The sequence below is a fragment of the Kryptolebias marmoratus genome, linkage group LG2 (assembly GCF_001649575.2).
Source record: "Kryptolebias marmoratus isolate JLee-2015 linkage group LG2, ASM164957v2, whole genome shotgun sequence".
NCBI classification, from domain to species: domain Eukaryota; kingdom Metazoa; phylum Chordata; class Actinopteri; order Cyprinodontiformes; family Rivulidae; genus Kryptolebias; species Kryptolebias marmoratus.
In genome coordinates this window covers 36461927-36467817 of record NC_051431.1, presented here as the reverse complement: position 1 = coordinate 36467817, position 5891 = coordinate 36461927, and the positions used below count along the sequence as shown (strand labels likewise).

The window sequence follows — 5891 nt, the reverse complement described above, 5'->3', positions numbered from 1 at the left end:
AAAAGTTCTGCTGCAACATAGTGGATAATATGGGATTAAATATTTGTGCAAGATTTGAATAAGTAATGTTAAAAAATATATTATTTAAAAGTAACCATTTGTCTTCATTGCTGCAGCCTCTCCCCATCTGAAATAGAGGTGGGGGGAGACACACAATCAGTTTAGCTTAAGAATTTATTTACAACTACGAAAACCTGACCTCATTTTAACCCACCAGTATCCTGTCGAATATAAAACACTGTTATTCTCTGACATCCGCATGGCCAGGGGCTTCCACAGGGCAATTTCTTGAGTAAGAATTCAAAATAGCCGTCAATGTTGTGTTACAAACCAGTTACCTGAGGAATGCCTCTTTCATTACAGCATGTTAAATACATAGAAAACAGTATTTGGGACATTGTTTCCAAAGAACATGCAATCCCTTGATTACATGTTTTGAAGGGTTTAATAAGCTCTGCAGTCACAATTTTAAATCAATAATTTAATAAGAGGCAATATAAGTGATGAATTTGCCGAAAACCGGCACTGACATCCTGTAAAACAGTGACATCCTACTGACACCCAACTGGCAGCTGCCAGCAAGACAGTGACACCCAGTGGCCTGCCACCGGAAGTGTCACTACTACATGCCAGTGCCACAAATTGAGCTCGGCCTTGCTGTAGAAAATAGCAATTCAATTAAATGAAAAATATATTCAATTCAACAGATGTAATAATTGCATGACCTTTAAAAAATGTTGTACTGAGTTGTTCATTACAGAGGAGAAAATGAGTTCTGGGTTGTATTGACTGTGTCCGTTTTACCTGGCCAGTTTGTCCTGCCTCCATATTACTGGTATGCATTTGTGATGACAACAGACTACTGGCTGAAGGCAACAGTATCGGGGAACCATGTCCAAGGGGACTGCTGAGATCGTCCTGAATGACAAAGCTGTACAGTATTGTGATATATAAAGTTATGTTTGATTACAGCACACAACACAAGTGTTAAACTATTTATACCTTTGCCTTAAGATAGATATTTATTTCACAGTTGATTAAAAATACATAACAAAAAAACTATCTAAATTCTACTAAAACCGTATCACGCCAAAGTGTTTCTGATCTTACCTGTGCAACTTCTTCAGTGTTGCCATAATTTAGTGTTACAACGACCATGTCACTGTCGTCATCCAATCCAATCAGGTCCTCTTCAGGATTCCATAAACAGTGTCTCCCTCATCCATGTGTGGAACAGATCCAGAATTTTCAGAGCCGAAGGGCTGGGGCTCCATGGGTGTGGATCCAGATAGAGGTGGACCTGTGAAATCAACAACTCCAGAACGGTAGTAAGAAGAGTCTAGGTGATTCAAAGTTTGATCATCACAATCACTTAAATCCTCCATTTCACCAAAAGATCCTTACTAGCTGTTGAGGTTGAATCCATGTCATTTGGTTGTTCAGGACTTTGACAATCTTCTTCAGATGAATACTGAACTGTTTCTTCTTTCTTTGTGCAAATGTAAAACCTTAGAAGTGTCAGCTTGTTTTTTTCATAAAGATTGCCAACTGTTTCGTCTAAAGGAATCAGATTTTTTTTTTAAGTCACAAACTTCAAAAAGAAAGTCTTCAATTACCCCTTTGGTGGAGGTCCCATCTGGAAAAAAAAGCTCCTTTCCCATTTCAAGAATTTGAGAAACAGTTGTACTTTTATCCACTGTTGCATGCCTCATTCCTCCTCCATTTCTTGTTCTCACTTGTTGATATTCATCAATGTGAAAATTAAGCCACCCAATTTCAATTTTTCTCGAAGTCCTCCCTGCTGCCTTACTTCTTTCTCTTGCCATCTCCACCCCTTGCATTTGGAACAAACCAGATGTGCTACAGACAGCTCTTTTGGTCCTAGATATCATTTTTCGTGCTCCGATTTTATCTCTTAAGTTCTGGAGAAGAGTATCTTTTTCTGTATTAAGTTTACTTTGCTGACAAAAAGATACAGAATATATATATATAATATATAATATTCTGTACAGACTGCTATTCTGTCACCATATAAAGTGATATATTTGGTCATTTGTTCGTCTGTCATTATAGACAGCACAGCTTTGTCCACCTGGAGACATAACAAATGAAAAAAATAATCAGAATAAACACATCCACATCTTTTTTGTATATATATTTAGTAATAGTTGTATTTCAGAAAGCCATGCGAAAACTTCTTGTGTAGCAGTTAGGTGTTAGTGTTTCAAATAAATGTATGCACACAGTGTGTAGTTCCAAAGAATATGTAATATTTACCAAATAATTTTTTGCCCAGTCTAATAAGTGGAAATTTATATTACAGTTAGCAAATATAACAAGAAATACTAAGACCTCTTGTCACCGTTGTTAATCTCGTGTAAGAGATATTTTACCAACTTTTCGTTATGTTTTTGAGCAGTTGTTACACCAAATTAAGCGACCTAGAAATGTGCATTATCTGCATGTACGTATTGAAAACCAGCAAGGAGAAAAGTATTTTGGCAAACTGCCTAAGCATTCAGCTGAGATTGTAACTTTACGGAATCTTTACCGTGCAGCTGAAAATCGGATGGTTTTTTTTCTTCTTTTCTGGGGAGATTTGAAGTTGAACACTGACAGATTAATGCACTGAATGCCGATGTGCTATAGTTTAAATATGCGAACCCGCTTTAGCCATTTTCATAAATCGGTAAATGATTAATAAATGATAAAAAGTGCAGTTGTACGAGGGAGGGCGTTCAACATGTTTTAAAATATTTCGACTAGGTCTTGATTACAGTAAGATCTGTTTTAATATAATGTGAAAGAACCCGGATCGCAAGTCTCAATTTACGATGGCCATTATGATCCTTTACCTTACTGTCCAGTAATAACTTTTTTTCTTTTTTTCAAAATTCTACCACGTCTTCTCGACAATCAAGACAATCAAGACTTCTTCAACATAATATTTGACCCTCATAAAAACATTTTATTCGTAAATACAATGGTAAGAGCTTAAATGATCTTGCAGGTTTGCGTACAGACAAATGCACTATTGCTGCTAGTTATGGGTCGCATAATTTGTTGTGCCATTGCCATAGTAACACCTTTTTTAAAAAGATAAATTGCAGAATGTGTGGTCAAACATTAACAGATAAAACAAGTTTTTCTTGATAAAATACAAAGCAGTTCTTAGCTAAGGCTATCAAACTTGGTTTTTCACTGAGCGGATATTTATCAAGCAATGTTTATATTTATTATAAATTATTTATGATTATATTTACCTTGTCTCTTTGCATTTGCATGATATCCTCCTCTGGGACATCTCTGGACTGCAGAAAATGATATAAGTCGTCCTCCACAGGGACGTGCGGTCAGGGGAGGATCATGACAAGAAAAAAAAAAAGATAACATAAATGAATATTAATATTTGTCCACTGATCTTTATGTATGACTAATTTTCGAACATTTTTATAGTCAAAATTGCTGAAATTGCATATTTCCTGTTCAAATATAAGGGTAAAACGCGAGGTGCGGCAACAACGAGCCGAGCCTCACCTCTGATTGCGCAACCAATCACAAACTGGGTTGATACATGCAATTGTCCCGTGCCTGTTGCCGTATCGCTGCATGTCGCCAATATAATGGTTTATATACCCTGATTTTCCACAGTCTGGCTAATGTCTTTAACCATTTCCGTTTAATGTTTGTTAGTGACATATTTAGTTTTGCTGAGGGGACATAAAACCGCAGAGAAAAGCCACAGGGTGAGGCAGGCAGTACTCTGCTGCACTGAAGGGGGCGTACATGAGCCAAGGGGTGCTTTTTGCTGCCGTCCTTTTACGCAGAGGCGAGTGAAAGTCACGTGCACTGCTGCGAGCTGTCAATTTTTGTTTTGCTCCATCGGACTGCCAAAACGGTAATTGTAAGGTTTTTTCTTATCTTATCTTTAATACGTACGTGTGTGAGTGAGTGAGTGAGTGAGTGAGTGAGTAAGAGAGAGAGAAAGTGTGTGTGTGTATGCTGATGAAATACAAAATAACCAGCAATCAATTGAATAAGCTACCCTTTTGGGTTTATATATTTGTAAATCTGACTCTAAAGGAGTCAGTGCCTCACCAACCATGAACCTCACCGCACGTCACTGGTCCTCCATGATCAATGTAGACACACTCCACCACGTTTACCGCATAAAAAAAAAGCCCTTTCCCCCCAAAAAAGTAACTCGCGATTTTTCAAACATTTCGTGGGATCTTGAGAAACTAAGTAGGGAACTCGACTTAGTTTCTCGGGATTTCGAGAAAATAAGTCCTCCATCAAACTTAATCTGATAACAATGAGAATGTCCAGACCTTGCAGTGAGCAGAACCAATTTACCTGAATAACCGGATCTTATTTTAGTATCAAATCAGATTCCTTCTCACTGATCTTAGAAGTGTATAAAAGGTTTAATAATTAGTTATAGGTATGCAAGTGTACTGATTTGCTAAGTTCAGAATAAACTTTAGACTTCATCTTTCCTTGAAACATTTCCATCCCAATTCTTTCTCATTATTTTATTTATTTGAAGGGTAACTCAATGAACATCACCATTTTAAATCCTGATTTTTGAATAAGTTTGACCCTTACGGCATCTTGTTGTCTGATATCTATAATCCTGTATAAGTTGTATTTCTTAAAATTATAAGTGCTGTTATCACTTCAATGATCCACTGTATCACCTTGTGTTTTATTAATAATTAGTTCTAATAATGAGCAACCAAAAACTCTTCCTACAATGTCCTCATCCATTGAATAATCCTCATAGATAAACCTCAATCCTTTCAATTTTTGCTGTTTTAAACTGTTGTTATTTAACTATCGTACTCATGCTTTTAATTTAAATTCTGTATCCTGTTTAATTTGAACTGGGCAGATTGGTGTTAATGCTGTGGGCCTTGTTTTTCCTAGCATCGCTCCTGTGGGCTGGAGTCTGAGCCCCCCTCTTTTTTCCTTCTGCCCTGACTTCTTCTCATCTCGTCTCCTCCATGCTGCGTGTTGTGCAGTTTGGGGTCACCAACCCCTGCTGTGGGTCCCAGACCCGATGCTGATCTAGACCAAACTTCTTTTCTTATTTCTTCTCTTTTCTCTTAAACTTTTAACACATCAAAGCACTTCTAAAAATTATACAACAATGACCAATAATTTAAACAGCCGTGGAACACAGTACAGGTGTTTTGGAGGAAATTTCCTCTTACCTTTTAGCCGGCTCTGTCATGGCTTTGTTCAGATAACTGACCCACATGCAGAGAAACTCACAGAGAGAACCGTACTCAGTTAAAAGGTTTATTTCGCAGGTGAAAGGTGACTTCCAGGAGAAAACGGAGCAGCTCAGGTCTCTCAGGTCCACTGAAAACACAATTGATTTGTTAGCGTGAGGACGCCGGAGCTCTGGTCGCATTTAGCAGCCCACCTACTTCCAGATGAAGGAATCCTCAGCCGAGGAAGGGAAATCCAGATTCGGATAGACAATGAGATCACCAGCGCTCTCCGGAACGACCAGACTTAATTGTAGGCAGTAGGGCAGGGCGGACAGGTGTGCACAAAAACCGGTTCCAGTCTTGACTCCACAGGAACAGAGTGAACACAAACCCGACCAGGCAAGTGTCGCAGATGTAATCGCCTGAAGAGAAAAAACACAGGGAGTATCAGCACAGAAAACCACAACGATGATCAGAGAATAAACCACTAAGGATACTCTATACGCTGGAGGTCTGAGAGTTACCATTAATAGTAACACTCCAGCGGTGAGTGACTGGCCTCCAGCTCCTTAAGTACACCACCGCTGATGAAGCAGACGACCTGCAGGTGATTCAAACAGCGCACCTGCAGCTGATGACCCGCCTCTGCGACTTCTGCCGAAAACGCCCTCT

The 5891-nt window shown here is 38.7% G+C and overlaps 2 long non-coding RNA genes across 2 annotated transcripts; both read right to left on the bottom strand.

Moving 5' to 3' along the window:
• Positions 1-426: 426 nt before the first annotated feature.
• LOC119616661 lies at positions 427-3406 on the bottom strand. Its single transcript, XR_005232626.1, has 3 exons — positions 3264-3406; positions 1111-2092; positions 427-931 (listed from the first exon to the last, which is right to left on the bottom strand). It is a non-coding gene; the product is annotated as an uncharacterized LOC119616661 (long non-coding RNA).
• A 1093-nt stretch (positions 3407-4499) lies between these two features.
• On the bottom strand, positions 4500-5778 carry LOC112451140. Its single transcript, XR_003039896.2, has 2 exons — positions 5436-5778; positions 4500-5367 (listed from the first exon to the last, which is right to left on the bottom strand). It is a non-coding gene; the product is annotated as an uncharacterized LOC112451140 (long non-coding RNA).
• Positions 5779-5891: the final 113 nt, after the last annotated feature.